The 18,544-nt window shown below is 29.5% G+C and overlaps 1 protein-coding gene across 1 annotated transcript in view; it reads left to right on the top strand.

Annotated features, from left to right (window-relative positions):
• LOC113385974 (protein timeless homolog) overlaps nt 1-18,544 on the top strand; it is a 361,357-nt gene that overhangs the window by 96,693 nt on the left and 246,120 nt on the right. The gene's annotated exons all lie outside the window — the stretch shown is intronic.

Raw genomic sequence — 18,544 nt, 5'->3', positions numbered from 1 at the left:
CGGATTTTAATTTATTATCTATCTTCGGATTCCACGGAAATTTATAATTTGCAGTTACTGCCTCTAGGACGATAGCTGCTTGTGTTTGTTAGCTTTGATTGAGTCTCGTTTTTTTATCGGTTCTATTTAGTTTTTATTGCTGGTTCTGAATTCCGAATGCACTTTCTGCGGACAGGATTTTGATTTGCACCGACATTTATTATTTTATTTTAAATTAATTTCTGACCTTTGATATTTTTTAATTTAATTTTCAGTTAAGTAAATTTAAATATTTTTCACGGTATGACTAAAAAGATTAGAAGATTTATTTTGTTTATCGAACACCAACAACGACATTGTTTGAACGTTTTTATGACTCGCAGTTTTATGATTCGCAGATATATATATAAAGTTTATTTACTATTTATATATATTGTTTGATAATTTTTCCACCGCTGACGAAAACGAAGATGATGGGTGAAATGTAATTAATACTAAAATCTTGTACACTAAATATTACAAAGCCAGGCAAATTGCAAAAAAATTAAGCTTCATTTAATTAGTTTAATATATCTCTGTAATGAGTTAACATAGTATTCGACAAGACGCATAAGATGCGTTTAACAAAGTTATCACTAAGTGTTCAGTCCAACTTCCAGAAATATATGAATTGATTTGTCAGTTGGTACAAATTGTTTATCAGTTTTTTCTTTTACTTTTATGGCCATGTCTGAAGGGAATTAATACGTTGAGGAGAGCACCATCGGATATAAATTATGATCATTCTTACTTCGCGCAGACACTTGACAACACTCTATCAGAAAAAAGTATATTGGTTGTGAAAATAAAATAGTTCGCCTGGGCTTGGCGCCATTCCAAATCATCCCCGTTGCCAAGAAACTAAAGTAGAGTTTTGTAAACATCGCATCATATTTCTCTTTCGATAAATTAAAGTTCTGCGAAAATACGGATATTCTATGCAATTTTGAAATAATGCTGAATATAATTCTCTACTATGGTATATTTAAATCCGTAAACTAGATAACTTCGTTTGAGAGTTTAGTGCCGTAATTTTTTATCGATAGTAAAACAATAAACATATAATGCGAAAAACAATATATAGTTTACTCTGATATAATTTTTGATGTGTACATTGGATATACTTGTGATATGTATTTTTAAATTTTATTAGTATGGGTATAAGAGAGGTTCTAGATTTTCATGAACTATGAAATATACAACGAAATTCGCTGAATAAAACAATATACGGATCAAATGTATAGTCTCTATAGCCAAATATATGTTCATTTATAAATGCTATAATTTAAATCCGTTACTGAATTATTTCCAATCAATTATATTTTATTTATAAATCATCGTCGAATTGATATTTTTTAAATTGGCTACCTCTTAATGATCCGTATTTAAATCAGGAATATATCCACACGTTTTGGGACGTACTATCACACGTCACCCGCGTTTGTCTCTTGTTTAATGAACGCTCTTCCATATTTAATTAGTTTCATTTAGACCACCGTGTTCGGATACAGTGACACATGACAAATGGGTTGAAATTATTTATAGATCTAATAGTAGGACTGACAGAGTGCACTTATGTATACTAGTGTTCGCAATTATATATTGACAAATTATTTGATTTCAGTTATATACACAAATTAGTTTTTATAATAACTTGCTGTTTTATACCTATGAATATAAATTCTAACAAAAATGCGATTATGCTACATCTAGTTATTAAGATGGAAAATAGTGCAAATCTTTTGTGATTGATTATTATTGAACTGCATTATTGCATTGCATTAAATGCATCATCGAGGGGAATATCCCATTCAGCATTACTATATTTAATGTATGCTTAAAAGCATATCGGTATTTTTCTTTCAGTACTCATATCAAACAATCAGTTATGGAAATATGTTCAGAAAATTTCCTAGTTATTGCCTAAATATAGAAACATGTTTATATGTTTTTTTCATGAAAATTTTTATGTCTCCTTTTACCTCAAGGGGAAAACACTCCCTAATGTGTCAAAATAAATTGTAATTAATTACTTCGACTTTGATTGAAAGATCATATTTGGAAATGGTGTTCTTTATATCTTAGCGAAGTTCATATAACTTGCCTTAAAGCAAAATGCCACTTACATCTAGTTGATCCAAAAAAAAAAATTATATGTGGAGTGTAAAAACCTTATCTCGTTCAGTTTAAGTTTACACATACATAGCATTAACTACACATCCATCGTTTGTATTCAAGAAATGTATCTAATTTCCTTTGTAGTATTGTGCGCACTACCTATTTGTAATCAGACGTAACGTACTCTACACTACGTGGTAGTTTGCGGTATAGTACCTGCTACTAGTGATAAATCACTTCTTGTATTTCAAGATCTTACCTACATTGAATTTAAACATCTTACTGTGATATATACATCGGATGCTGTAGTACTTTATGGCAAAAACTACTATTCACATTTGATATGAGCTTACAATTGTTAGTATTTATTTATATGATGTAAATTTTGATTTGAACGTTAAAAGTAAATATTACATCAACTAGGATAAATAAATATGATTTTTTGTTGAAATGAGTTGAATACTGTTAAATACCTGCAACTGAGATTCACGTATTCAGAAGAGATAATCACGTATTATGAAATGGACTTTATTTACTTATTCTGTATGTGTACGCATGTTATTCTGTAATGTGTGCAATTGGAACTTTGAAACAAAGTTGTACTTTTATGTTTTTTTGCATGCAAGTACATTATTGAAGCCAAAAAGCCCTGCCTTTGCTTATATTTATTAATAGTTATATTATCATTATTTGATTTAAAATATTATTAGTTTTTCTTGAAGTTGATGCTTTCACCAAATTTTCAATTATCTTTAACTGTAGCTTTGAAAATGTTTATCTACTGCACAATATTCATGAATTTCTAATTTAAAGCATTGAAAGCGTTTTAGTGAATTATAAATTAATATTTTTAGGTTAGAAGTATTCTAGATTAAAGTCAATGGTTATCATTACAATGCAGTATATTCGTGTTTCATACTATTTTCTTTCTTTATTGTCACTTAGTGGAAAAATCAAAATGCATAGAATTTTTTTAAATTTCGTAAACTATTATAAGCTGATAATTGCTCCTATTTATCTGCCCGTCTTAAAATCACATTTTTGCTATGCTACCTGAAATGAGACACGTAATGTTCACAAATTTAATTGGCGCGACTGCTATAATTGGTATTATAATCATTCGAATGATATAATTATCTTTATTCTGCAAGGAAAGCAGAATATGATTTCGAAGCTCTCCGTCTTTTGTGAAAGGCGAACCATAAAGGGTATGGGCGCATTGCCATACAGAATCGGCCCCACCCTGGGATTTAAATAATTTATACGCCATTTTATAGGTCTATTTGATAAAAACCGATATACCAATTTTCAACTTTGTACCTCATCTTATGGCCGAGATATCATTGAAAATATGCCAAAGTGGCCCCTTCTTTCAAACTCACTTTTTGTCGTAACCATAAAAGATATCGAAAAAAATTTTACGTGATTCTACTCACATTGACTCAGACCACATTATGTAGAACAATCGATTCCAAAAAATCGTTTACTATTAGCTGAAAAAGACAAAATAATTTTTCAATTGATTATTTCGGGTAGTGCATTTATTTGGACCACTTTCTAATTAGCGTTATTCGAAAGCCTATTGTTTTTTCTTTGAGTACTACAAATATTGTTCAAATCAATTTAGTGGAACACATTGGAAAATTGAAAAAACAGAGCCAGTACACCCGCGCGTAGTGCTAATGGTAGTAATAGTACCCTGCAATCGCATCTACTTACATATATAGCTGAATGTACTTTGTATAGTTTGCTATGAAAAATAAATCAAAAAAAAAATTGATGTAGAAGCTTTTTATATAGTACTTTAGTAATTTACAAAAATTATTACTGAAAGTATTCTAATAATCATTATTTTTATAACATAAAATATATTAATTAATTTATTTCGAAAATTATATTATTTATATAATATTTGTATCTTTTGGGTGCTTTATGCGAAAGATTGTGTTTTTTAAACTAAGTTTGTATTAGCTAATTCGCATCTACTTATAATATAGCGACAATTTAAATACATTTAATTTCAGTATATATTTTTAACTTTCCGTACAGTAAGTTATTGTAATCGTTCAAAAATCGAAATCGAAAATGTTTGCACATCTTCATGTTTCGAAGGTTTTTAAAAAAATTGCTATGTGTTTGTGTATTTGTGTTATATTTCGTGTATGAATGATGTAATGAACATTCGATTCCTACTGATGGGGAGACGTACTGATTAGTTTTTAACAAATACAAGTCGGAGATACGAAGCAGAGATAGAAACCGAGTTTTTAAGAGAACGGGAAATCCGATTTAAATGATTCGAAAAATCTTTTGCTTTTTTGGGCGACAAGATTGTTTTTCAAAAAAAAAACATTCTTTATAATTCTCAAAAATTATTATCGAAAATAATTCGAGTCAAATAAATAATTTTAATTTTGCCATTCAGTCTATGCAATTCTTAGATAATATCCTTCATTCTAACTCCGCTTCATTAAGTTTTGTTCATTCACTTTTCAGGCTAACATATTTAAACCCCAATGTTTAATTTATAAGCACTTTTATTTTGCATATAAATTCGAATAATAAAAGTTACAGTATTTATAATAATATATTTGAAAGCATTCAATATTCTTATTTCATTACAGTACGGGAAGTTCCAGTAATTTGCCTTAAGGCACGATACACCACTAGTTTTAGTGATTTAATTAATATAGTAAAACTAATAATGACTGTGAAATTGTAGTACTGATAAAGAATGGTCACAATAAGGACTTTATTGTCATAATGTTACAACTAGTTGTAACATTCAAAACAAAAGTTTTTTTGGGTTTGTTGAAACTACAATGTTTCATTATATCATTAATTTATATGTATACATATCATATAACTATAAAATAAATATTTTCGCATTCAGAATTTCTTAAGAATCGTTTCGGCGCATCGCGCACTGCTTTGCGTCCGAACGAACTCTATGCAATTGCAGGGTACTATTAGCGTTACGCGCGGGTGTACTTGCTCTGTTCTTTTCAATTTACCAATGTGTTCCACTAAATTGATTTGAACAATATTTGCAGTACTCAAAGAAAAAACAATAGGCTTTCGAATAACGGTAATTAGAAAGTGGTCCAAATAAATGCACTACCCGAAATAATCAATTGAAAAATTATTTTGTCTTTTTCAGCTAATAGTAAACGATTTTTTGGAATCGATTGTTCTACATAATGTGGTCTGAGTCAATGTGAGTAGAATCACGTAAAATTTTTTTCGATATCTTTTATGGTTACGACAAAAAGTGAGTTTGAAAGAAGGGGCCACTTTGGCATATTTTCAATGATATCTCGGCCATAAGATGAGGTACAAAGTTGAAAATTGGTATATCGGTTTTTATCAAATAGACCTATAAAATGGCGTATAAATTATTTAAATACCAGAGTGGGGCCGATTCTGTATGGCAATGCGCCCATACCCTTTGAGAGGATTTCAAAGCTGGCTTGTTAGCGTTATCCTTTTGTCCTTTATTGAGCCATTCGATTCTATGTAGTTTCCTATTCCAATGCTTTGTACTTCAGGGACTTATGTTACTATTAGGGATTATTAATTCACATTTCAATTATTTTTTCTGTGAAACATAGTTAACGATATAGTGATAAAAGTAATATTTTTAGTAATATAAATATAGTTTTAAGATTTACAGAAAAATGTTTTATTTAAAACTTGTTTTACATGAATTATCTGCTATGTTTTGAAGAGCAATGTTATTAGTTTAATGAATAAATAAAGACCTTTAGCTAATCCAATATTTTAAAAGACATTGATAAAAACAGCTGATATATGACACTTTTCTGTGTTGATCTTTTTTGTTACCTAGTCTATAATTAGTTCTAGTGAATTGTCCATATCCTACACTTGCTTTTGTAGTCTCGAAAACTTTAATCAAAAAAGAGTAACAAGTTATTATACAATATGATTTTTTTTTATGAACATTTTACCAGGATAATTATAGTAGAGAAAATAAGTTAATAATCTAATTTATGTATCTAAATATAATTATATATAATTCTAAAAAATACTCTATTCTTTCTATATTTCTTTTTCTCATTATTCTATGGTTTATTTTCAATTAATTAATTTCAGTCTGATATGACGAAAAACGATTGCAACAATTCAGAATGTTGGGAGTTGTGTTTCATAATTCATATGCGAAATTTATCAGGTATAATTGCCTTCTATTAAGGTTTGCAACGCATCAACAAAATAGTAATTTAATAATATAAATATTTGAATCTGCATTTATTTATACTTCGTTTAATCAATTTGTATGTTCAAGCTTTAATAACTATATATTTGGACTATGCTCGTACCTGGAGTATATTCTTTGTATAACTATTCTATTTTTCTATTTACTTTCATTCTATTCCTTTTCCATTTACTTTTACGAATCATAAAATACGTATTCAGAAAAATGTCGTTTGCCTAGCGAATACTCAAGAAGTGAAGTCATTATAAACAAGCCGACTTTGCCAGATTATCTTGCAGCTTCCAAAGCCCGACGTCCCTTTTCATATGCCGTATCTCTAACGTTCGCGCGGTCCTATGAATAAAATATTCAATTTCTTTTTTTGTTTTTTCGATGTTTCGAATCGACGACCTCGCCTGTGATATACACATAACAAAACATTCGGATTCAGACGAAGAAATACACAATTCTGTTATCTTCTTTCGCGCACGCATACAGACCTTGATAACCTTTTCATATTCTGCCCTTAGGGCAAAGGTTCTTAAGTGTATAGGATGTTAGAAGAAATGAGAAAAACATTATTTCTGTTGAATATGCACAAACTTTTCTAATGATGTATAACATATGGGAAAATTAAATTAGTAATCTGTTCACTTGATCATTAGTTTCATCATATTTGTTTATTGCATAAACTAGAAAACGTACGCATCGCAAAAAGAATAGCATAGATTTTGTGACTTATAAATATCATAAGCTTCTAGCATTTTAATCTTAAAATAAGGTTAAGGGTTTTAATTTCTGCGGAATATTTTTGAAATCAGCAAAAAATTTCTGATTCCAAACTGGACAGTGTAAGTAAAAGAGAGACGATTTTGATAGCATTCAAACTGTGTATTGAATTTCAATATTTGCCATAAGCTAGATTCACAAAAACAATCATAAACAATGTTGCAAACTGTTTCGAATCATTGTATGCAAATGTAAAATATCATACATGAAAATATTATTAATAAATGGTAATGGATTACATTTCAGTTTACGTTACCCAATGGATTTTTCAGGTTATAATTGAAAGTTGATACCCGAAGTATTTGTTTGTTTATATTTAGTTGATACTACTGCATATTTTTAAAAATAATTTGTGCATTGTGCGCGCCTTTTGGTGTGCATTTTAGTAATAGCCTACACCATTGCTAGTAAATTATAAAAAAATAATGGTTGATTTTTTGTCCTCTTTTGTCCAAACGTGTTATTGTCATTTTTATGCTTTTAGATTTGAATTAAATTTAAATTTATTTAGCTTTATTAAACTGAGCTTTATTGGAACTGAGCTTTATTCGCTATGAAATACTGGTGTCAAGACCAGTTTTATACGATGATGAGGTGACATTAATTATGTCCGGTTCTCTAATTGTTATCCTATACAATAAGCCCTAAAAGTGAGATCGCATAAACAAAAAAAAAGTAAAGGTCAAATACTTACCGAAAAATTACCGTTAGATAAAGTAAGTTTCAATACAACATGTACGTACATCTTCATCTATTTAGCCATGTCTCATTTATTTTAGAATTGTTAAGAATCGAGTATTATTGAATTTTACCAGCATTTTGAAAACTCAAATTTTTTATGGTATAGTCATTTATCCTTTTGCATAAATCTGGTTACTCTACCGGTAAATCTTGAGAAACCTTTTATTGTATCTGATTTGTGGCACTTCAGGTACTAAAACAAATTCAGCTTCATTGTAGAAACATGATATATGTTCCCGGCTTTTCTTTTGTAAATTCGTAATATCTGTAAACAAAACCTTGTCTAGCTGTTGTTATTCTAGATATTTCATTTTACCATCCGTATGAATATCTAAAGTTTTCACAATCTTGATACATAATTCATACGGCCGCCGACCGGGACAGTAGAAGCAGTTACGTCCGGACTTGCTTCGAAACGATTTATATATATTTTTTAACGCGATATATCAAGGTCGGAGCGTGATCTGAAGACTTTATGGTGTTTAAAAAGTTTCTTCTAGCTATGTGTGTTCCTCGGGGACCCTGTGTGGGTTTTTACAGAATCCGCCATTATCTTCTTTATGTGACGCTGGTCTTCACAATGAGTTTATTAGTGTTTGTCTCTAAGGAATATTTTTTTCATATTGACCGACCTTTTTATTGTATTTTGTAAAGTTATACTTTTTAATGTCTAAAATTAATTTATTTTTAATTATGATACCTTAATTATTTAAGAAATCAAAATTGTCTCAATCATAATTCAAACACAATACACATACAAAATTCTTAAGATTTTTTCTCATGATACTAGTTTTAAACACGTCAATATTAATATATTAAATTTTCAGTTACTATATAACATTTTAAATAATGATACTACTTAATTAATTAATTTTGGATAAATGGTAATTAATGTTTATTTGCGTATGCAAATGTAATTCATTATTATGTGATTATAAAGAGAATTGGTAACTAGATAATATATTGTCTAGTACACATTATCAATTAGTTAAATTTAATGATTTTCGATATAATTATGTACATTTTGATTGAATTACGTAACAAATATATGGTATTGATTTTTGATGTTTTCTATCAGCTTCCTTTAATGTGCATTGCTACACAACACTTACAAAAACATGGATGAAAAATATTAGAATAATATTTTTAGTGCAATACAAAATGTTATATTGAATATAAAGAGAAGCATTTTGTGTTAGGCCCATTCGTATATTAACTTTAAGTCACATATGTGTATATAAATATACATGTGTGCATGTGTATATACATGCAATCATCGTACTTTAAAGTGCTCTACCATATTTGCTATACATATATGTAAATACGCGGAAATCGAATCATGGCCGTAGGCGCGTTCAGAAGTCAATGCATATAAATGGCGTTCGTTTGATAAGATTTCTATTTAGAATTGCCAAATACAGGCGTTTTGCTGTATCATATTTGTTTGCGAATAACACGCTTCGAGCGGCTTAGGTGAACTTTTTTTTATATCAACTAGATACGTGAGTTTAAAAATAGAATATAAAGGAATTTATTCATGTATCTGTTATCTGACGATTTATATCGGCTTATTTTATTTCATCCTATGTAAATCCAAGATTCTATATTGGCAAGCTAATATCACGCCAATATTGCTTTTTCTGTTTCTATTCAATACACATCTTGGTGAAATACATTTGCTGTTGTCTAAGGATGTTTAAATAAGTACAAATTGAATTTAAAATTTTCTAAAAATCCTAAAATCTTTTCCTAAGCTTTTTCAATTTAGTAAACTTGTTTTTTAGAATTTAATGGTTGCCTCTCTTGATCTTCTTTGGAAATATTTACAATTAGGTACATTTAATATAATTATTCTATATATAAATATAACATAGCATGTGATACAGAAGCAATAAGAAAAATGTTTTATTTCTCCATGGAACTTAATGAGCAAAGTACTTGGTTAATCTGCATGCTAACTTTCATCGAGAAATTAGTGAGTTGTTTACTTCTGTAGTAGTCAGCAGATGTTCAAAATTCACTTACAGCGCACTTGTTTGCGTAATATTCCATGTTTAGCCAATTTATATATTAACTTATGTGCATAAATATTTCATACCAAGGCTGGGCGCAGACATCAGACTGTGAATAATCCAATTCTCTTTCGTTTATAGTAACTTCATAATTCATAAACACACTTCAGAAGTTGTTCGCGAAACAATAATTTGGGTTATGGCAACACTCCTCAAACCACTACTTGAACTTTGAACTACGCAATGTATTGTTTGAGCTAAATTTCCGGAGGCACATTTATACAACATAATTTTAATAAATTCATAATTAAGAAAGAAATATTAATTATATTAAAATTGATTTTCATTTGAGCTATTTTAGATCATGCACAATGATAATTTAATATCTATTTTTATAAATAATAATTTGTGTGTTTTTAATATAATGTCGGGTCTTTAAAATTGACTTGCATTTTAGTGGTAGTAATTGTCGTGAATCAACGAGCGTCGATAAAAATCGGTGCATGACACAATCTTATTTATTATTATGAAATGTAATTTTTTTTATATTATGTTTTCTTTTCTTTCAAGAATGAAATCTGTTTATGTGCAGTTAGGCAGCAGTCTGCACATTCATAAAATCATAAATCCATTGATTTGTATAAGCTAAGAAGACACAAGCACGAATTGTTACCTATGTTGCTTTATCACAAACAGCATAATATAATAATTAAGCAAGTAGAAGTGACAATTTGTGAAAAAATAATGTCACCGGCTGTTCTATGTTTTTCTAAACCGTTTTTTTTGTATTCTTTCTAGAGTGAGATTTGGCAATATATTATTTATATCGTAACAACATAAGGTAGTTTGCTCCTGGCATCCTTCCATCCAGCATTTCGCGCGACTGCATCGTATCCGAGCGCGGTAACGAGTTTTACGTTGACAATTTTTCGCTACCAGGAATTCAATTCCGTTCTAGCCGAAGAGAATTGTCTTCGCGTAGATTTGCATGCAAGTCTGTACAGCCTCCAGAGTTTTATCCGGGCCAATTTGAAACAAAACAGACATGTTTTTGTTTATTAATAGCTTTTCACCATTTGTAGAACGTTTAATATAATGTGTCTATTGTAAACATCGCTATAAACATCTTTTTTATTTGTTTCATCATCTAATTTCTTTGTTTAGCTAGAGTAAAAAAATCATAAGTTTTCTTCTATACATATTGCCTATGTTAATATTAATAATTGATCTTCAATTCTCATGCCGCCATAAATATATTATTTATAGTATAATTCTTAATTTGCTTTGTTAGATCATATTGAATCTTTTACGGTCCAATGTCGACTCTCTGTCACCAAATCCTTTTTACCGTTTCGCAAAGTAATATAGGAATTGTATACTGCTTGCATTAATGTATCAGGAGATTTAATAAAACATAATTTTTATACAAAAGCATATGACTAGATGAGTTTACAAAAGAATCACTAGATCTTGCTTATCCGTCGTTATTGGTGAAATAATAACCGCGGATCTTGTTTCATGCTTTCATAGAGACCATGTAGACAAATTATTCAGTTTAAAGTATTAATTTTCAAAACTTGAAAACTGTAATCATCGTTAGGGTAGGGCGGGGCTAGTTGAGCAAATTTTTTACTTAAACGGATGTAGCTCCTCAATAAAAAGTCTCAAAAAATTGCTATACGGCTTAATGTATTTGTTGTTTATCGCTTAACAAAAGTGTTAATACTATTTTTTGGTAATAAGTAAAATTTAAAAGTTTAATAACCAGTTCTATATTTATAGTCTTTGTTGACAGAGAAAACAAAACTTATAGTAATTTGCATTGAATAATTAACGAAAAGTAGAATCAACAAAATAATATGGTATCTTAGGAATTATTTTACCATTATATTAAGTATTTTTGTTTAAAATCATTATTTCTTTATATTATTACTCATAGACTTAGCTTAAATCTTAAAAATAACAATTAATTTCTGGAAGTTAATGATAATTGTCTTAGTGATAGAACAAGTTTAGCAACTATGCTCAACTAACCCCAACTCGGAATTTCAAAATAAATGTGAGTTAATAAAAAAACCGTGAGAATTATACCCAGAATCTCTGTGCATATAAAAAGTACTATAATTATATGGAAGAATAACATTTACCTGATTAAAAATAAATAACATTTGACATTTGAAAACTCGTGCTGAATTACTTTTTTACTTTCTGGTCTCAAAATAAACAAAACGCCCGTGAGCCTTACTCATTTGTCCAGCGGCCACTAGCGATCGCGGGATGTTTATTTCTCCCAAATCTCTATCTTTCCGCCATATAATGCTTAAATGGACGGTGAATAGTTTCCGAGATATTTCGATTGCTCAACTTGCCCCTATGCTCAACTAGCCCCGCTCTACCCTATATATGACGCTGTTTCCTATATTTTTTATTTTTTTTTTTTTTAATATTGTATCGCTTATCATAATTATCCACGACCTATAGGATTCAAATTAGAGTCTCGGTTTGCAGCAAAACCTGTTGCTTACAATCGACCCGGTCACATAGTGGCTAATATTCATTCATTCGCTAACTCAATTTTATTTATTAGACAAATTCATGAAAGCTTTTTGTCGGTAGAATGTCGTGCTATGCAAATAGCAAAGCATGGTCGGTTAAAGAAAAGCGGTTGTTTATGAAATGTTCCGTTTATAATTAAACACTCCATACGTCTCGCGGCACGGATGAGATTAAAGCGACGTTGCGGAATTAATGCAAGGAAAATGCCAACTTTGCCTTGGAGGATTCAGGCAAACTTATAATAATGAAATATTAGGGGTGCAGATACATCACACAAATCATCATATCAGGTCAGCTAAGTTTATGATTTAAGTGAGTTATAAACATCATACTTTTTATTGATGTAAATATTGATGTATCTGATAAATGAAAAGCTTTGAATTGGTTTTTGAAATCAGTAATTAATGTAAGCATAGGAGAGACGGGATACGGCAGTGAGAGCCTTTGTAACAACTAAACTACTTTGAGTGTACCCTGCAAATAAAGTATGATTGTTCGAACAAGTTTCCACGTCAGAACCTTACATTAACTTTATTTGTAGACAGCATTGCTTTTAAAGAGTCGAGAGTAAAATTTCATGTTCGAATTATTTCAATAATAATTGTGAATTGTTTACAGGTCCCTTTTTTATTTGTTATTTTGCTTGTAAGTTGAACATTAGTAGTTATTTACCAGCAATTAGTTTTTGCTTAGTTAATTTAGCTCAATCATAATCAAATGTGTGCGTTGGGTACGGTTGTGACAAATTTTATGGGTACGGTTGCGACATGTATTCTTTGTTCTTTTCGGGTAAAGATTAAACAGAAAAAAATCGAAATTAACTAAGGCAAAAACAAAATACGAAAGAAAAAGGAAACGGAAAATTACAATATATAACAAAAGAAAAAAAGATTTCACAAAGAATTCTTGTTAACTTTATTTTAAAAATTCTGTTTTTTTACGAGTATATATTATATTTTTGTTCATAAGCTTTGTTTAAATGTTTATATTGTGTTGTATTACATACTATTGTTATTAACGACAATAAACGTTGTTATAAACCATTTCGGTGTTTATAGCTATTGTTTTTTTTACCTTTACCTTTATTTGTATGTTTTGATTTGATGACTAATTCATCGTATTTAAAGACTGTATTTCAGTATTTCCACGTAGACAAATATTCAAACTACCATTTAAATAACTGGTATATAAACAAAGTTACTGCTGATCAAAAAAAGTGGTGCACCGTATCTAATTTCCCCTACTTTATATTTGAGCACATGGGCTTTGGTTTTTTTACGGTTCATCTATACTATGTTCCTTTTGAAACGTTAATTGTTATGTGAAAGAAAAAAGTAGAATGTTACACTAATTGTAATAAAATAATTTTCAGAGTTATGTCATTTATTTTACGTTAGCAATTGAATGAAAAGGACTAACAATATCAATTAAACCACTTCATTTACTTCGAGAATGACTAAATTATTTACTACTCATTCAAATTTGGATCAAAAACTCGTTTTCGATAAACCCCTATACACTTGTCCGTCATTATCTTTTATGTTAACCCATATCCTACTATTGTCATTAAATAACGCTCAACCTTTTCACACGGATTTCAAATTTGCTGCAATATCGGGCTCTTTGCTCCACAAAACATCTTTTCATGGAACTCACGAGGGGAAGACTAACTGATGAACGGACGCGCAATTACCTTTTAACGCGCCCATTAAAAGCATTAAATACGCATACTTCACTCCCTTGCCATCATTCCGATACACCATTTAATTGCTATGTGTGTGTACCATTTTTGGTTGCCCGATCAGAATAAAGCAAGGGATTTGATATTTTATTTTAATGGTAATTCACTTTTATGTACGTTTAAATATTCAACGATTTATTTGATCATTTCAATATTTGAAGAGTCGCTTGCTGATTAAATTTCATTTCGTATACAAGTACAATTGGTTGTACACTAATGCATACATACAATAGGGTCACAATGATTACAAATTTTAAATATCATAATTAATTATTATCCATTCAATAAATAATTTAAAGTATTGGTTACTTTATTGTACTTTGCCACTGAAAAACATATTTAAAACAACTTTTAAACGACAGTTTATTCTTATGAAGGTTTGATTTGAATTCAATTCAACACGATTTTCAATATATTTTACTGTTCACTTACGATCTGCAGCGACATTTCATTATTATTGAATAAAATTTTTCAAATTCAACGAACAGTTTATGTTAGAATATGTTTGAATTGACATATCACATCTATTAATTCAGAAAATATAAATATAACAATTGGCGTATCACATCTATTAATTCAGAAAATTATATTAATGTGGTTATATATAGCCATAACTATATTTCATTCAACAGCAAATTATTACGAACAAATCTAAAGGTTTTACAGATAAACATCATTTAAATTAAATTCAATAACACAAGCCCGATATTTACCATATCGATAAACAAAAACGTTAACGACGCATATAGTGCATGTTAAAGCGATAAACGTGCCATATCATTTAATGCAAATCAATAATCCGTAATGCCCGCGCAATAATGCCAATAATCATGTGCATTTCCGTGTACGAGGACCCACTGTGCAGCTTTTGAATTATTCCAGAAACAAGCTTCGATGTTAATATCCGTTAAGTCCACGTCGAATTAACGTTCGGCGAGCGAGGCAACCCATTTAAACATCAATATTTACAATGTGATACACGTGGATATTTGATGATTTTTTTAAGTCTTTCTAGCTGAAAAACTAAAAATTTCTGCCGGTATTAATATTGCAAGACATTTATTCATTTTAACTTGCCAATTTTTGGCAAAAAACTGGCGGCATCGCTTATATTAGAGACAACGGAATTTTTTTCATACTATTTTTGTTAAGAGAGTTTGAATTTAGTACTGCACTTGAAATGAATAGTACAAAATTACTGCACTTCAAATAAATAGTATAAAATTTTCTGTGTTCTTCAGTTGATTGTCAGTCATCAGGAAATTATAGTTTTTTTTTTAAATAAAATAGAGCTTTAATGCTAAGCAATGCATCTTTATCTTCTTAAAATTTACGTGTTTCATTTATTTTATTTAGGGAACAAGTGTTATTACTTTTATGTCATTACTTCACAGATTTTTAAATAGCCTGCAAAAAGCAAAACGAAACTGTAAGATATATAGTATTTTGTGTTGTCTGTTTTGTTGTACAACCTGTGCATTTCAGTGCTACATTTTAGATTGCATGTTAGTCCAATGTGATTAAAAGAACCAAAATCAAAACATATATACGCGATGGTGTGAGAAATTATATTTTAAATAATGCAGTGTTTATGAGAATTTTAGGTAAGAACTAAGGATTTCTTAACGCATATTTTTATTCAAAAACTATTCAAATAAATCTAGCTAAATAATATTTAGTTATCTGAGATGATAAACAATCAATAAATAGATTGCTTGAAGAAACAAGAAATATGAAACATTTTTTTCGATATTTTGATTTTATAGCCGAAGAACATACTTCTCAATTGAAAGCATTTAATTTCTCTCTATTGCATTTGTGAGCTCTGTTGATTTGTATATTTCAAATAATATTCAACTTGAAACGTTGAATTTAGAATGATATTTCTTATAGATTAATTAATGAGAAAAAATGTAATTAATTAAACTTTTGAAATTTTTAGATTTGTATATTGCCCGCAGAGAATGAAACATTAATTTTTTATTTCATTATATTTAATTTTTAAACGCAACATTGAGCACAATCGTAATCATATGCATCTCATTAAAAGTATTCGATTTATTTTTTTACTGAAATATTTAATGATTGATTCTGAAATTAATGTTTGTAAAGGATATTTAATAAATCTCAAATATGTGTCAAGATACTCATGAACATTTGTTTTCCTACATATCTACAAATCATTTGATAGTTTTCTCGACGTTACTATATTTGCTCAAAACTCGATATACAACCGTCGTCAAATAGCAAACACATATTTTATAACATTGCCAAGTGTAAATAAAATCGTGATCGCTTCATATATGTACATGGATTCCTATATGCAATTCATATTTACCTTAGATCGTGTAGAGTCGCTATTTACTCGACACTCACAGTCAGTCATAACACATGTTCCACTCGCGCTAATGCGATTTCACATAAATTGACTAGATGAAATGAGATCCAACTACAAGTTCGGCAGAGATCAATCCTGCGTCAAATTTATACGACCGGTACCCGCATTGGAACCAGACTGTTTAATTTATGTCTGCTTTAACACGGCAATTAAATCGTTTGTCAATATAGCACTTTGATGTTAGTTTTGCAATGATTGGAGACTGAATTTACACTAATTATTAATATATACACAATATTAGATTGTAATGCACTTATAGTAATCTAGGGATTAATTTGTCTTGTTAAAATAGAAATAAAAACTACTGTTGTTTTAGGGATAACATTTTTTATGGTAGGACTGAAGAATAAAAGTCATTGTATAAGTTTATATCCTCAAATAAATCACTAATTTACATTGGTATACTAACATTAATGCAACACTAAAATCAAACACTTTTAATTTAGTTCCGGCTTAAGATTTTTTTTTTTTGACAATTTGCCCATCACACTTTTAAAAACCGTCCTCTACCAAATAGTTCACAACACTTTCTATATTAAATAAGATAATTTTTATTTTTATTTATCGTCATTTGTCGCGTGTTAAATAAACTGAATTCGAGTCCGTTTGACACAATATAGACGAGCGCTTTTCTACAACTGAACGCTTACAGCATCCCTTGGAAAATGCTGTTTTGTCAAAGCAGATATACAGAAGGGAGAAGGGACCTTTAGCCGTTCCGCCCGCGTCCCTTCAACCCTTAGACCGAATCCGTCTCGTTTTAACAACATCCCACGATTGTGTGGGTATATATAACCACCCATACAAACCCTAATACTTCGGTATAATATGGGTACACATATACGTGTCGCTTTCTCGCTCATGTAAAAGTAGTTTTACAGGGAAAGGGGAAACTTTGGGTGCGCGCGCAGGAAAATTCATTGGAAAATCGTATTTATGGGTGCTGGAATACTGGAAATTAAATACGTTTTGAATTTACTTATAATAACTGTATTTTTCGCATAGGTAAGCTTTTGATGGATTTTTAATAACGATTCTCATAATGAATAGGATTTAGATTCGATTTATAAATCATAGATGCATCGTTGAGTCATATATAAAATGCATGAATTTTTTGATAGAATATTTTTATTTGATATGAATTTTATATTATTTGTAAAAGCTTTTGCTGTTCATGTATGCTTTTTATAAAGTCTTTAATAGACAATACTAAAACATTCAAATAGTAGGATTTACATTATGAAAAAATACTTTCCTCAAAATTATTTTTGGAATAGATGTATTGATAGTGTTTTGTAGTTTTTGTATCACAAACATATTTAGATTATTATATTTATTCAAACATTTTTATTAAAAAAATATTAGTGAACTTTCTGGAAATCATAAGACATACAATTACCGATTCAAGAAGTCAGAAGATAGACACATTAACCATTAACAACTGCAATTAAAAGTCCACGGGTAAAAAGGTCCACTACCAATATCTCAAAAAGATTCTTTCGACGTTGCGATCAGGAGATAAACAGCAATGTTCGAAAATCCATCACAAAAGTTTTTTTTTGTTTCTAGTCTGTTTGGTTGTGAACATTGTTGTTTAGTTTACTATATATTTTTTAAGTATAGCTTATTCAATAGTTTTAAGTTAGATTCAAGTTTTGTTCTTAAATAACCTTTTTAAAACCCACCCACGTGTAGGGTGGGGTAAAAAGGACCAACTGTACCTTTACTCTGGCAAAGGTGTAAACAGTAAAAAATATTAAATAAAAAAGTAAAGTTGAAAGAAGCAATTTTACAAGGGATTAAATAAATAGTTGTTCTATCTTTGCTGATGATAATTTAGTTTACTCTGTGAAAAATAAGCCAATGAAATTTATATTTTGTATTAGTTGGATAATGTAGCCATTAATTCGTTAAATTCCTTTAAAATTAAAAATATGACATTGGACCTGTTTGCC

This window comes from Ctenocephalides felis, unplaced genomic scaffold, assembly GCF_003426905.1.
Source record: "Ctenocephalides felis isolate EL2017-DRISC unplaced genomic scaffold, ASM342690v1 CF-g0.4_SCAFFOLD_03571, whole genome shotgun sequence".
NCBI classification, from domain to species: Eukaryota; Metazoa; Arthropoda; class Insecta; order Siphonaptera; family Pulicidae; genus Ctenocephalides; species Ctenocephalides felis.
The sequence above is the reverse complement of the archived record's forward strand: the minus strand, read 5'-3'. Positions and strand labels throughout refer to the sequence as shown.